General features: G+C 44.1%; 1 pseudogene; it reads right to left on the bottom strand.

The window, feature by feature from the left end:
• LOC129532625 (NADH dehydrogenase [ubiquinone] 1 alpha subcomplex subunit 8-like) overlaps positions 1 to 16,533 on the bottom strand; it is an 85,120-nt pseudogene that overhangs the window by 12,721 nt on the left and 55,866 nt on the right.

Here is a 16,533-nt window from a genome sequence, read left to right as displayed (position 1 = left end):
GGAGACAGCTTCTTCTTCCTCCAGGATGGCCATTTCTCCATAATAGCCCGAAAGAGAAAACTCTGGACCTGTGTGTGATGCACCTCCAGGCTCAGGTTTCTCAGTGGCTTTGACTTCCAAGGCAAGCTCACACTGCCTTTCTCCTCAATCCCAGGTAAAGCAATTATTGTCCAATGGTGGGGAGGAGCTATCTCTTTTCAAACAAGTTAAAGTGGAGCAAGGGGAACAGAAAAGGTGATTTTGGCACTGGTAGGATCTAGAACATGAATTGATCAATACAGTGAGAGAACAGAGAGCAAGAGTGGAAGAGGAGTGAGTGATGTTTGCACATGTCAGCTTTCTCTACATACCCAGCAGGGGCCATATGTCCTGGCAGGTGCAGCCTTGGAGCCATCTTGTAAATGGTGTTGAGGGCATAAGGGTCCTTGCTTCAGTAATCAGAGCAGGCCATGGGCTGGGAGAGACCCCTCCCCTCCACTACACTGACGAGACATTTACACTCCTGTGGCAAGAGTCACCCATTGTATTCGTCTGCTCTGGATGCTATAACAAAATACCATAAGCTGGGAGGTTTATAAACAACAGAAATTTATTGCACACAGTTATGGAGGCATCAAATCTATGACCAAGTCACCAGCAAATTCGGTGTCTGGGGAGGATTCACTCCCTAGTTCATCGATGGTGGCTTCTTACTGTGTCCTCACATACTAGAAAGGATGAAGGGTCTCTCTTGGGCCTCTCTGAAGAGGTCACTCATCCCATCCATGAAATTTCCACCTCCATGACCTAGTCAATTCCAAAAAGCCACAACTCTTAAACTCATCACTTTGGAGGGCATTAGGTTTCAACATCAGTTTGGGGGAAACAGGACCATGGTACCCATCTTTCATAGCTACAGAAAACCTAGACTGAACTCCCCTACCACCTCAACCTCCACTGTTTCAGATCTCTGCCCTGAAGATGTGGAGAATCCATAACTATGAGGGGAGAGCTCTGAGGGGAAAAGGAAAAGGGGAAGGAAGTTCATGCTGTTGATCACTTCACTGTGGCATGTACTTTAAAAAAGTATTCAGCTTTAATCCTTCAAACTGTATTTTTTTACAGAGGAGGGTATCAAGGCTTAGAGATTCAAAGTAACTCTGCAAGATCACCCAGTTATTAGGAGAAGGCAGCGCTGGAGTGCACACTCCTGTCTTCACAGCTAAGCCAGTGCTCTGGGTGCCACCCCAATGTCCAGGTTGCAGGAGGTTCAGGGCAGCAGAGGGGTGAGGTTTAAGTGATTTCCTCCCAGACCTCATCCCTGAGTCGGCCTTCTGGGCCTTGATGCTGTCACTTTAGATGCTTTCATTCCCCCAGGCACTAGGATTCAAAGACTTTTCCCCAGGAGACTTCACGCAGGAAAAATAGCCACTTCCTCTAGGCGTTTGAACAGGCAGGGCTGAGGCAGTGGTCAGGAGACAGGAGGGAGAGGTCACCATGGACAAAGGAATCTGCTGGACATCAAGCCTCCAGTTGCTCTTGTGAAGGCTGCCTGGGGCCTCCTAGGGCTTCTCCTTCACCCCTGGGGTTCATTCCACGTTGCTCTTCGCTAAGCTTAGAAACACGCCATTCATGGTGTTTTCTCATCTGATCATGAAGAACAGACTACATAGAGTGTCTTTGAATCTGTGTACCCTCTTCACACTTTTCTTAGAGGAATGAATTTGAGTCCCTGAGCACCGGGTCCCCCCACTGCCTTGCTGGGCAGCAAGACAGGACAAGCCTTCCACTAAGCCTGTTTCCTCCTGTCATATCAATGAGGACATGACAACAGTCGCTCACGTAGTTACTCTGAGCCTTTGCTATGTCTCCTTTCCACATCAGCGCCTGACCCCCAAGAGAAAAGAGGAGTTTAGAGTTTCACTAATCTGCACAAAGAGACACCAGCTAAGGAGTGGAGGAGCTGGAACCAGCTCCAGGTCTGTCCGGTGCCTCCATGTGTGCTTTCTGAGGCCTCCTATTATCCCTGGGGACAGATGTTAACTCAGCCTCAAAGGGGTGTCCTGAGGGTCGATGGGGCAATGCATGTGAATGATACAGAGGTGGCTCAGATATTGATATGGTTTGGCTCTGTGTCCCCCCTCAAATCTCACCTTGAATTGTAATAATCCCAACATATCAAGGGCGGGACCAGGTGGAGATAATTGGATCATGGGTGCGGTTTCCCCCACGCTGTTCTCATGATAGTGGGTGAGTTCTCATGAGATCCGATGGTTTTATAAATGTCTGGCATTTCCCCTGCTGGCACTTCTCTCTCCTGCCACGATGAGAACAAGGACATATTTGCTTCCCCTTCCACCATGGTTGTAAGTTTTCTGAGGCCTCCCCAGTCATGGGGAACTGTGAGTCAATTAAACCTCTTTCCTTAATAAATTACCCAGTCTTGGGCAGTTTTTTATAGTGGTGTGAGAATGGACTACTACAAATATGATCCCTGCTTTCAGGAAGATTTACAGTCTAGAAAGGTTGGCAGTTGCTGAGGAGAGTAAAAGTCACCTGGTGACCACTGAACAGAGAATGGAGTAAAAAACTCCTAATTTGCGGAATTTGGAAGGGAGCAAAGACCCCCTGGTGACCATCAAACAGGCCATCCGGAGGCAAAACTCCTTCCCTGGGAATAATAATTAAACTTCTCTAGTATCTAAAGTCGGCATCTGGTTCCAGGCCTCGTTCAACTTTTATAAGTAACTAAAATGTCCATACATCTCTGAAATGCCATGTGGAAACTCATTTTGCAATGCTTGCTTACATTAAGGCACCAAAACGTCTACAAATGTAATCATTATTATAACCTACGTGGCTAATGTGTCCCAAATTACCCTCAAGCTCCCCTCTTAAGCTCCATAAATGCTCCTAAGGAAAATTCACTGCGGCATGCTCAATCCTCTCTCAATAAGGCACCCCACTGCACCCTTTTGCAGTGTGATTCCTTTCTAATAAACTTTCCTTTTTCAAACCTATACTATTGTTGGTAAATTATTTTTACCAACCCATGAGTTGACCACTTCCCAATGCCAGGGCTCTGACTCTTCGCCTGGCAGATGTAAGTTAAACAGTCAAGCAATAAAACGAGGGGCAGACTGTGAATAGAAGAAAGGTGGCCGGGCCCAGTCGCTCACGCCTGTAATCACAGCCCTTTGGGAGGCTGAGGCAGGTGAATCACCTGAGGTCAGGAGTTCAAGATCAGCCTGGCCAATATGGCGAAACCCTGTCTCTACTAAAAATACAAAAATTACCTGGATGTGGTGGTGCGTGCCTGTAACCTCAGCTACTTGGGAAGCTGAGGCAGGAGAATTGCTTGAACCCAGGAAGTGGAGGTTGCAGTGAGCCAAGATGGTGCCACTACACTCCAGCCTTGGCAACAGAGCAACACTTTGTCTTAAATAAATAAATGAGTGAATGAAAGGTGACCAGTGCCTGGGACTCTGATTGCCAGGGCCACCAAGAACAGAGGGTGACCTCAGGCAGAACCGTGGGTGGTCCTACTGCTTCAACTCCTGCTGAGGGCAGCAGTCCAGAGTCCTGGCAGCTCAGGAGGCGGGAGTGCAGAATTCCAGATCTGGACTTCATCCACCTCCCTCCAGAGCCTCTCTCAGCCCCACAGGCACCCCCAGGGGGACTCTGGGCTCATTTTTTCCTATCACTGATGAGGCTAACTCTCACTGTCCATCAGCTTCCAGATGCAGAGTAGCTCTAGGCCAAAGCAGGAGGTGGGTTGCCACTGTGGAATGCATGTCGGCTTTGCAGCCTGAAGATTGGGGTGAAAATCCAGCCTCAATGCTGGTTACAGCACAGCTGGGTCTTCAACCAAGCTCTGGTCACCCAAGTGGGTGTGTTCCCTGATGCTCCCAAGTGGCTCTGAGTGTACTCTGGGGGACCCACACCCTCATGTGGGACTTGGTTCACAGGTTATGCCTCAGTGGACATAGGTGCAGGGCCCTTGTGGGTTTCACCTGCTTCGGTGCAGGCCCTTGGGATAATGGGAGCCACCAAGCTGGGAGTTCCTTTGGTCACCGTATGCGTGGGCTTGACCCCATGTTCGTGTCTCTCACTGTGTCTGTGCCATGCTGCCAGGGTTCATGTGTGGTCAGGCGTGTAGTTTAATCTTGCATGTCTCTTGATTCTGTGCTGCGGCCTCTCTGTGTGTTTTTTCCTTGCGGTAGTTAGGATTTTGGAGCAATGAAGGAGCCGGAAGTTGAAAAGTCAGTGGAAGGTAAACATACCCGACCCCAAACCCTTTCGCCTGAGACGGTGGGGAGTGGAGGGTAAACATACCTGACCCCAAACCCTTTCGCCTGAGATGGGGGGAGTGGAGGGTAAACATACCTGACCCCAAACCCTTTCGCCTGAGATGGTGGGGGTGGAGGATAAACATACCTGACCCCAAACCCTTTCGCCTGAGATGGTGAGGGTGGAGGATAAACATATCTGACCCCAAACCCTTTCGCCTGAGACGGTGGGGAGTGGAGGGAAGTATCCTACATAGGTGTATCATTTTTCATCTTTTATACAGTATTTTCCCCTTTCTATGTTTAGATACAAAAAAGACTTACCAATATTAAGTCCAGTACCATGCTATACAGGTTTGTATCCTAGGAGCGATAGGCTATACCATATAGCCTGGATGTGTGGGAGCCTATACCATCTAGGTTTGTGTAAGCACACTCTATGGTGTTGGCACAATGATGAAATCACCCAATGACACTTTTCTCAGAATGTGTGCCCGTCAAGTGACTCATGACTGTAGTTGGATGCAAAGCTGGGAAGGAAAGGTATTCCACATAGCAACAACAGCATGAGCAGAGCCACAAAAGAGAGACATTGGGGGGGGTAATTATGAGGAACAGCTGAGAGTTATCTTTTAAAATTAACTTTATTGAAGCATAGCTTGCATACAATTAAATGCACCCATTTTAAGTTAATAGTTCGGTGAATTTTAAGCAATGTATATAAACCCATGTGACCACCATCTCAGAGAAAACTTCCTTTAAAAATTATCACTTCAAGCTGTTTTTGTGTTTAGTAAATGATAATTTTATTACAAGTTTTATAATTCAATATTAAAACCAAAACAATACAGAGGCAATAAAATAGACTATAGAAAGCATATGCCTTGGAAATAGCTCTAGGTTTCAAACCTTACTTCTCAAGCAAGTTGCTAAATTTTTCAAAGCCTCAGTTTCCTCATCCATAATATGGGGATAATAATAAAACCAGCCTCACAAGATTGCTGTGAAGATTAAAAGAAATAATGTGGGCTGGGCATGGTGGCTCATGCCTATAATCCCAGCACTTTGGGAGGCTGAGGCGGGCAGATCGCTTGAGGTCAGGAGTTCGAGACCAGCCTGGCCAACATGGTGAAACACCATCTCTACCAAAAATACAAAAAATACAAAAAAAAAAAAAAAAAAAAAGCTGGTGTGGTGGCACCCACCTGTAGTCCCAGCTACTCAGAAGGCGGAGGAAGGAGAATGGCTTGAACCCACGAGGCGGAAGCTGCAGTAAGCCAAGATTGCACCACTGCACTCTGGCCTAGGCAACAGAGCAACACTCCATCTCAAAAACACAAAAATAAAAATAAATAAAAAATGTTAAACTTCTAGCACAAAGCCTGGAACATAGCAGGAACAGTAAATGGTGTTAGCCTTATCACAATTAGACAGGCATTGGTTGTATAGTTACCCCAGAGTTATGGGACAGACTGTGAAACTTGTACACAAAGGCTTTGAAGGGATCCTAAATGAAACTGTTAAAAGGCTAACAAAAATGGCAATTCTGAGTTCCACTTCACAATCAGTGGTGAGGGCTCCAGTGTATTACATGCTCAAACCTGGTGCTTCGAGATGGAATGGGTCACTTGACAATTGATTCTGGAACAAGTTTAAAGCAAAACACTAAAAAGGTTCCCCATGAGTTTGTCAGACCTGCTCCCTGGCCTTTAAACAGAGCCTGACCTCCCACATCTCAGGCCACAGGAAGCCGGCGAGGCCACGGCTCCAGGATTCCCCCAGCGGCCCCATCCTACCTGGGGGCCCAACCACCTGCTCCGGCTCCAGCTCCCTGGCTCCCCAGCGTCCTGACTCCATGATCCAGCTCTGATATCCGCCTTAGGGCTGTCTCCTTGTGTCAAGACCCGTTTCTTCAGTTTACCTACCTGTCACCCTACTCGTTCAACTCTGCAAGCTGTTTTGATAGCCGCCAACACCTACTGTGTACTGCTAAGATGCTCCCTTAGTCGTAGCTCCCTGGGACCCCCTGTCCCAGCTCCCAGCACACAGGACCCAGGACACAGTTGCAACCATAATATAATTCAGGGGTCATGGGGACGGAGTGCCATCTACCTGAGCAACAAAGAGCTGGAACTCGTCAGGCAGAATCCATGAGCGAGGGTAGAAGTTGTACTCCTCAGGAAAGAGATTCTGCATGGTTCTCACTGCTCTGCTCAGAGTAATTTTACGCACCATCTCCGTCATGCCTGGGGAGAAGAGACGCTGTGAGGTTTTAACAACAGTGGGCTACTAGCTATAAAACAGCCATTATGTGGGACTTTTAAAACCACCCACCCGACATATTCTCTTTTTCAGGCAGGATTTTTAAAAAAGGTCTGAGTTGTTTCCCACAGCGGTGACTCATGGTTTGGAAAGAACTACTGAGTTAATGAAAAACCTGAGGTAACGGACGGGTGTTCTTTTCTCTTTATAAAAATGAAGCATCAGTTTGAAGGAATGAGTTTTCACCTAGTTTATTCTTTTATTCTTTGTCACCCCCTTAGGTAATGAATAGGGAAGCATTTATATCTTGCACTTAAAATTTAATACCTTCTTTAATTTGGGGCCACCTTACGTGCTTCTGGGATTCCTTCCATTTTGTACCTTAGAGAATATCATCTAGTGGACTCTGGTTACATTATGAGAGGTTTAATTAAGTTTATTTCTTTTACTGTTTCATGAGTATTAAAGGCATGGAATAGGAAAATACACATCTTTCAGCATAAAATCTGTCTCCTTGAATGAAGGACAGGAAATAAAAAGAATACCATAATTTATACTTCAAGGGAAAAAATGCAATCTGTAGGAGTTCCTCAGTTATAAGGACTGACACTGACATTGATCCTATCTCATTAATTTGCCCAGAGGGAATTGAAATGTCTCACTGTTATAAAACATTAAAAGAATGGTGGGGGCGTGAACCTGGGAGGCAGAGCTTGCAATGAGCCAAGATCGAGCCACTGCACTCCAGCCTGGGCAACAGAGCAGGACTCCGTCTCAAAAAAAAAAAAAGGTTGGTGGATTTTCTTTCTTGTAACATCATTAGTAACTCTGACAAGAGAAGAAACTGAGTACTATATATTGTAGCAAATTTTAAGCAAATAGGTAAAAATTATTATCAATTTTAGCATGTTTATTTCATTTTTTCTTTTTTTTTTTTTTGAAACACAGCCTTGCTTTAATGCCCAGGCTGGAGTGCAGTGGCATGATCTCAGCTCATTGCAACCTCCACCTCCCAGGCTCAAGGGATCCTCCCACCTCAGCCTCTTGAGTAGCTGGGACTACAGGTGTGTGCCACCATGCCTGGCTAATTTTTGTATTGTTTTTGTTTTTGTAGAGACAGGGTCTCACTATTGCCCAGGCTAGTCTCGAACTTCTAGGCTCAAGCCATCCACCTGCCTTGGCCTCCCAAAGCCCTGGAATTACAGGTGTAAGCCACTATGCCTGGCATCATCCTTATTTCTTTTTCTTTTTCTTTTTAGGCAGAGTTTCGCTCTTGTTGCCTAGACTGGAGTGCAATGGCATGATCTTGGCTTACTGCAACTGCCGCCTTCTAGGTTCAAGCAATTCTCCTGCCTCAGCCTCCTGAGTAGCTGGGATTACAGGTGTGCACCACCATGCCCAGCAAATTTTTGTATTTTTAGTAGAGAAGGGGTTTCACCATGTTGGCCAGGCTGGTCTCAAACTCCTGACCTCAGGTGATCCACCCACCTCGGCCTCCCAAAGTGCTGGGATTACAGACGTGGCCACCGCACCTGGCTATCATGCTTGTTTCTTAAGACAAATATCATTGCCAAAAATGGCGGCTACAAATGGCCTTTACCCTGAAAGAGACCAAACAGTTCCATTACTGATACTAGAAATGTGCTTGGCAAAGCTATTTTTAATAGAAAATACAAAGTTCCATGTCAGCTTGGCATGCCCAAATTATCACACATTCCAAATGGGCAGTCAGAATGAATGAGTTTCCTCTAAATTCCCACGTTCAGGAAGAAAAGGGTAAACATCTGGGAAGGAAAGTTTTAAGAACCAACTTCTTGCTTCCATCAGCATATTAAAAAGTGCAATAAATCTAAAGATCCCAGCTTCAAGACATCAGTGCCCAGGTCTTAGTTGTTGTTTAGAAGGATGTAGGGAAGGATTAAGTAAGAAATAAAGGAGCTTAAAAAGCACTAATAAACTGTGCTCTAACACAGACTGTTCAATAGTCAAGAAAACTCACTGAGGACACTGTTCTGAGCTTCCCAAGAAGGGAGTCTGGAAAATCACAGCTATTTCCTTTTATTCTCCCTCGAAATTAGAATTGTTGCATTATAAACACTAGAGCTGACCATAAAGTAAACAAAGCAAAACTTCAACTTTTTTGGAATCCTTTTGCTTGAGGTTTACTAACATTTTAGTTACCGTATTGAACTTAAAGCCTTCATAACTAACTGTAATACAGCACCTTACTCCATGTAGAGGATGCCTCCTGACCAAATAGTGTTGTGGTATTTTCTGCACTTTAAAGTCGTTGTGCCGGGGGAATGTTCTCTTCCAAAATCCCTCAGCAGGTCAGAAGGGCTCACACAACACAGAGAGCTGTGGGTACTTGAGGGCAGTCTGGGTGCTCCAGAAAAGTTTTGTGAAAATCTATGTCCAGCAAATTCAGTCAATATTCATTTAATATTGGCAATGGCTCCTTCTGTAATGTGCATCATCAGGCCCCACACCAGCTAATAGATGTTTCCAAGTTTACCTTCATGTCTCCAGGCAGTTTTCTACTGAAAATGGCCAACTTAAGAAGCACCCCTGGAAGCCAGGCACTTCCTGCCTGCAGGCCGGAGGCAGCTCACTCCAAACCTGCCTGAATGCCTGTCTCCAGGAGGGATGCGTATAGACTTCTCTCAATCCACTTAGCACCAAACCTTTGCTCCTCCATATCTAAGCTGTACTCCTATCCAGTGCCACCGGGGAAAGAGTTTCTGGCCCCTCACTAGAACCCACATGGAAGCTTCTGGCATCTCCACCTCTGGAGGTGGCTCAGAGACAGGTGTGGGAGTGGCATCTTCTCCATTATGACCCTGACAAGCGTAGCAGGGTTTCTAGCTGATCCAGGGCACGCGTTCCCAGAGTAAATCTGTGAGAAGGAAGGTCATGGCCAGCTCTGCTGACTTCAGGCCCTACTGGCTCCAGGCCCTGTCCCCTTTCCCTAAGCAGCTGCAGCACCTGACCCTTCGTCACCTGTGTCCCCTCCCTGGGCTCTAGGACCAATTCTGAACTGAGATAGAAGCTCTAGGTCTAACCCCCAGCTCCCTTCTGCTAAAAGTCTGACCTAGACTTTGTATTCCAATCAGATAAGAAGGATTTTACCCATTTTTCCGGTGTTCTATTGCTTGTATCCAAATATTGGTGACCTTATCTTTTGCTCCTGGAGCCTGAGTGGCTGCCTTAGCAATGCAGAGCTGCGTCCTTTTCTTTGTTCTCTCCAATGCCCCTCCTCTCTCCAACCTCTGCTCTGTTCCCCTCAAGCCCACCCTGCAAGGGCTGGAATCCTCCTGTCTGTGACTTTCGCCCAGTGTCTGGGGTCCTGCTACCTAACAGCTCCTTTTGAGGTTGACTGCCCACCTAGGTTTCTCAATAAGGTCTATCCCTAGATGTCCCTATGAGGGCAGTTCCCCTATCGATTGGGAAAACCTCCTAATTCAGGTGGGAGTTTCTGACACCAAGGGCTTACCTCCCGCCCCTCCTTCTGAGGCCTGGGCTTTTCTGTCTGCTACGCTGGAGTCTCAAGGCCTGGTGGGTCTCATCCCATTCAAGTTAACTGACAGCATAACAGTTCAATCTCAGGTTTGCCCATGCAGCCCTACTTAACCCAGTTAATGTAAAACAAAACAAACTAAAACTGAGCTATACTTGGAGCGCTATTCAATCAAAATATTATTTATAACAATAATTCTTGGCAAAAACACATTAGAACCACCAAACAACAAATAAATCCTTTCAGATCCATCCTGTTCTCTCTATTCTGATTGCCACTAATTCATTCATCTCTTGGGTGGATGCTGCAGCAGACTCTGAGCTACATCTCTGTTTCTTCTCTGAGCCATCTCATTTCTAATGTGTCCCTCTGGCTGATCTTGCTAACATGCAAGCTGACCCGTGTCACTGTCTGGCTTAAAAATTCCTCAGTGGCTCCCCATGACCTTCAGGCTCTAACAATGCTGTAGTTGGGTTCCTACTCATCACCCCTCCCCTGCCCTGCTCACTCGATGCCCTCTAACCACGGTGGGCCACTTGCCCTTCGCTGAACGAGCAATATGCTGAAGGCATTCTGTCTTTGCACCAACTCTGCTCCCTTGTTTGGCATGGGGATCAGGCCCATCCATCCTGGAGGCTCAGTTTCCATGCCAGTCCTGTTCTCCAGGAGCTCTCACCCTGCTGCTCCCTGGGCAAATCTGGGTTAGGTTGCCTGCCCTTGCTCCAGACCCCCACAGCATTCCAGCTTCCTCCAGCATAGCCCCTAGGCTGTATTTGTCTTCTCTCTTTACATGCCTTTCTCTGTGTCTTTATAGCCCCAGAGCCCAGACCAATGCTTGACAGATGGCTGTCCCCACAGGTTCCTCACTGAAGCTCCCTCCCTCTCCAGCAGAAAGCCCCCTCCTCAGGTGGGCTCTCAGGTACCACCTGCCATGTGATGCCATACCTCTCAGACCCTGAAACTCAGCAAAAGACCTGCTCAGAACCTGAGAATGGACAGTTTTGGACTTTCTTAAAGCTAAATCTGATATGTCTAATCTGACATGTCTGATTTAGATACATCTAAAGAAAGTAGACATATCTAATAATCTACTTTCTTTAGACGTATCTAAATCAGATTATTTTCATAGAAAGTCTTAATTCATCAGCCAAAATATAATAATGTAATTTGAACCAGGAAATTACCCATAGAAAAGTGACTAAAATCTAATGTGCTGACACAAACAAAATTAATCATTTCCATCTGTATATATCCATTCTCAGTTGACCCAGCACATGAAGCGTTTATACTGGCCTGGGATATCCACTAGAACTTACCCTAAGTAATATACAATGCATAGAAAGTGCATTTTAGAATAATGAGATATATGAGAGACAGAAGATAAGCTTGGACACAAACTGGTATCAGAGGACAGACTGTTCTGGAATTACCGCTCTGCTGGGGATTACTACCTTTCACAGGGTAGAGGGTGTGGCAGCACTGTTCCTCTGCCTAGAGGTTCAAGAGCCTGCTTTGTCATTAGAACTAATTAATTTCTGTTAGTAATGTGGAAAAGTCTATGTTCCAATCACCAGCATGTGGAATATGGGATGGGGCAAACTTGCTTCTTTGGAATGAATATCATTCTATCACCTTTATAAAACTAATCCTTTGTGGGTACTTCATTCTATATTTCTAATTTGTATTCCAAATGTAGATCTATAGCTACTTCTTTCCTACTCTGAGCCACTAGATGAGGCATGAGCAAATGGGGAAAATGTAAATGAAGCCTCATTTGATGATTCATGTCTTAGGAACTCTGTCCTCATTCAAAGCGTTTTCTCTTCCAAACTGTATTCTCCCAATATCCTAATAAGTCCTTTAAGTGGCATCACAAAGCATCCTTTTCTGAGCAGCAAGACACAAAAAATAATAGCTATCCCATTAAACTGTTGGGCAAGAACTCTGGCTGCAAGAATTACTCTTGTTCTGTAACAAAACCCTTTCTCCTTCTCTAAGGATAAATTTGACCTTGGGTTAACTTTCTATCTCAGTTCCCCTAGAAAACAATGAAGGTAGAATGTTAGCTGAATTCCTAGGCAACAAAGCATATGGTTAAAATGATCCCTGATTTGGTAAATTGCATAAATATCTAGTAGAAAGTCATAGCTCTAGGCTTTTCTGAGTGCAATGATTCTTGTAACTTAATATGACCCTTGCTGGGACCTTAGAAGGCATACTATGGAGCAGTTCTAAGAGATACTGGCTTCTTTGGGGCATCTAAGCCAAGAAAGACTCATATCCACCAATGTGGATCTTGTCCTTTTGCACCCGAGCTTTCACTTGAGGAGCCAGAGACTAGTCTCTGGAACTCTTGCAAATACTCCACTGAAGAGAAATGCTTGACACTGACTGTCCAGCAAGCCGTGTTTCCTGCCCTGTATCCTTCTAAGGGAATCTGAGCCAAGTGTGGCCTATGGTAGTGAACTTGTAAGACCGCATGCTTAGGTGAAAACCCCTAGTGGATGTGGCATAACTACCACCCCATGTATAACATATGGCTATTGTGTTTTCTGCAATGCGTTTTCTTAAAGACGTGGGATAGAATTTCAAGGAAAGAGTAAATTGATTCTCCCTTTAAAATAGGTAAAACTGATAAAATACTAAGAGAAAACACCCTATATTTAGGCAACTACACCAGGACTGCAACCATGCAAAAAGGATGAGTAAACTTGCTTAAGGTTTGGGAGGAAATATAGAAATATTCATACTGCTGTTTTGTTAAATGAGATATGGGATTCAGGGTGATGTTCTTTTTAGAAAGTATTTATTATGGCATTACAATATGGTCTGTGTAATATATTAACATTTTAAAAAATAAGTGGAAGGCCCTTTGACTGCATCATACCCAGCTTAATCCAGTGCTCCTTCTCCCTAAGCTGTCCTACCATCTTAAATATCCTCTTCATTCAGCCATCAAAAATAATGAAGAGACCCAGTACAGTGGCTCACGCTTGTAATCCCAGCACTTTGGGAGACTGAGGCAGGTGGGTCACTTGAGGTCAGGAGTTCGAGACCAGCCTGGCCAACGTGACATGGCAAAACTTTGTCTCTACTAAAAATACAAAATTAGCCAGGTATGGTGGTACAGGCCTGTAATCCCAGCTACTCGGAAGGCTGAGGCAGGAGAATTGCTTGAACCTGGGAGGCAGAGGTTGCAGTGAGCCAAGATCGTGCTGCTGCTCTCCAGTCTGAGTGACCAAGTGAGACTCCATCTCAGAAAAGTGGTAGAGATTAAAATGCAAAACAAAAAAGTTGTATTGGGAGGTTGGTAGTGGAGTGAGAGGGATATCTTAGTGCTGGCTATGATGCTTTTCTAGCACTAAGATTTCTCCTTGCAGGATAAGTCTTGCTGAGATAATGTCATTAGGTAAAAGGCAGAGGCTGTGTGCAGCCTGTAGTACTTAATATGGAGACCAGTATATTTGGTTTTAAAAATGGTACCTCCAAATATAATACTTAAAGAAAAGGGAAGCTGACACCCCATTTCTATGACATATGCCTAGAATTTTGGTGCTTTTGTTTCCCGCAAGAATGAAATGTTCTATTATTTTTTCATTTTCAGAATATATTCCTCTCATTAGAACCCCATATTATATGTATAACCCAAAAAGTGGAAACCATGTTCTTCCACCAGTGGCATTAGACCAAGAAAGCCTGCCTTTGAACCTTTAAAAGCCTGTCTCCAATCCTTAAACCCTTAATGGCTAGTGAACACAGCAATTCCCAATTAAGAGTCCTCAAATCTGATCTCAAAAATAACTGTCATGTTTTAGTAGAAGAGTGTACCTGAGACTTGGCCCTAGAAACATGTTTAAATGTCAACAATAACAGCAGATACCTGGAAACTTGTTCACTTGACCGGAGAATATGTCATTGTCGTGAAATGAAACTCCATGCCAGTAGATGTCACAAGGCAAGCGCCAGCCAAATGGGAACTAGAAGAGAAAAAATGTGACTCACAATAAGAATAAGAAGAGCAGCGACCACACTGAGTATCCATTATGTACAAATTCCTGGCACCCTGGTGTACTTACCATGGTTTAATCCTTATAATATGCATATGAGGTAAGTGATATTCTTTGCCATTTTACAGATGAGGAAACAGATTCAAACCGGTTTAATAACTTGTTCCAAGTGGTAGAGCTCTGATTACATGTGGCAGATACTACACTCCTGGCTTTGCAGGCACCATTTCACTTTAATCCTTATAACTACCCTATAAAGGATTACTCCCATTTTGCTGATTCAAAACTTGGGGCTGACAGAGGTAATTTAACATGCCCAAGGGTCACACAGAGCTGGTAAGGGGAGGAACCATGGTTAGAGTCCGGGTCTATCCAAATTCCAAGCCCATACATCCCTTCCTCTGAAAATTACAACCCTCAACCGAGCCCAAAAGAATAAGCTTTCAGAGTCCCTCTTCCTTTATCTCTCTCTCTCTCTCTCTCACACACACACACACACACACACATACACACACACATATTCTCCATGAGGGTAAGATGAATCCCAGTGCCTGAAACAGTTCCCAAAACTCGCAAAGTCTTCCTGAATTAATAAATGAACAAATCAGGAGTGGTCATCTGACTCTGACTCAAGATGAGATAACCAGATTCTCTCTTCCAGGAATCTGGAAATCAGAGATGCCAGGCAGCCTCTTGCTGGCCCTTGAACTGGCAGGGATAAAAAGCCAGGGCAGGGCAGCTGTGCTTGGCTATGTGCACAGGAGCAGAGACAGCCAGTCTGCTGAGAGACAAGAAAGGAGCAGGTGTGGGAGGGAAAGCAGAGATGAGACAACATGGCCCTAGAAACTCAGACTGAGTGGCCTCAGACCCGCGTGAGCCTGTAAGATAGCCTTGTATCCTGAGAACACCTTTTTGGTCTTCTAAAATCTTGTTTGGCACAAGCTATAGAGTTTCAATTATTTGCAGCCAGAAAATTTCTCACCGAGACAAAAGGGCCTGTTCTTTCCACTACATCCTGCTGCTTCTCAAAGTTATCAACAAGCTCTGCATTTAATGAACATATTTTTTAAATCTGTAACTCAGATGACCTTGTTAAAGGAGAAAAGGGAGGCCATGTTAGTTCATATTCAGAATTTGCTTGTTGAAAGTGCACACGAATAGATATGCCAACATATTAAATAAAAATCTTTTGATTTTCCCATTCTAGGACTATAGGTAATCAGAATTTTTATCTACTTCAAGTTGAGGGGCCAAGGTCCAATGGAAGAACATAGCCTTACTAATGAAATGGTGGTGACTCAATGCTTTCCATCCATTCCACATTAAAATGAAGCCAGCCTCAAGTCATTTAAATCAGTCACATTATTTCAAAGCCGTGCACAGTGAGGCATATGTTGTACACTCTACTCATATTAACAACTTCTATCTATAATTTACAGCATTTTGCTCATTTTCTTTTTATGCAATGGGCTGTAAGTTATTAATTCAGTACTCATAAATACAATGAGATACAACATATGTTATTTTCTTCTAGCTGTTAAGTGCTAATATAGAGAAGGAGAAAATAACCAGAATTAAGCAGGCTATCCAAGCAAAGGGTAAAGTGGCTTTGCTTTGTTGCCCACAATGAGGAAAAAACACCTTGTCAGTGGGCAAACCAATGACTCTTATCTCCTTTTTCATCACTCTTCAATGCTTACCACCCTCATGAATACCAAATTGCCCCTCCTTTTAGAGGCACCTGTAGCTCATTCAGTTTTGAGAAACTACCATTTTTAAAAATGTGTCCATTCACTCAGTAATTATTATATGCCAGACTAGGTGCTAGGAATATGGGGGATATAATTTTAATTAAGTCCCAGGATTTCACAATCCTACCTCTTTTTAAGCTCCTTTAAAAACTGTCCGCTTACACAGCTAACATCATACTCAACGGTAAAATACTAAAAGCTTTAAAGCTTTTCCTCCATGATCAGGAATAAGACAAAGATGCCCACTTTTATTTAACATCAACATAGTATTATAAATTCTAGCCAGAATAGGCAAGAGAAAGAAATAGAAGGTGTCCACATTAGAAAATAAGAAGCAAAATTATCTGTTTGTTGATGACATGATCCCATATGTAGAAAACTCTAATGATTCCACAGAAAAATATTAAAAGTAATAAACAAATTCAGCAAAGTTGCAGGATACAAAATCAACACATAAAAATCAACTGTGTTTCATACATGATAAGGAACAATCCAAAAAGGACATGTTTTTAAGAATTCCATTTATAATAGCATCAAAAAGAATAAAATACTTAGGAATTAACCAAAAAGGTGAAAGACTTGTACACTGAAAACTATAAAATATTTGTAAAAGAAATTAAAGAAGATATTAATACAAATAAACAGAAAGATATCATATGCTCATAGACCGGAAGAGTTAATATTGTTAGGATGTCAATACTACCCAAAATGGTCTACAGATGCAATGC

Source organism: Gorilla gorilla, chromosome 2 (genome assembly GCF_029281585.2).
Source record: "Gorilla gorilla gorilla isolate KB3781 chromosome 2, NHGRI_mGorGor1-v2.1_pri, whole genome shotgun sequence".
NCBI classification, from domain to species: Eukaryota; Metazoa; Chordata; class Mammalia; order Primates; family Hominidae; genus Gorilla; species Gorilla gorilla.
The sequence above is the reverse complement of the archived record's forward strand: the minus strand, read 5'-3'. Positions and strand labels throughout refer to the sequence as shown.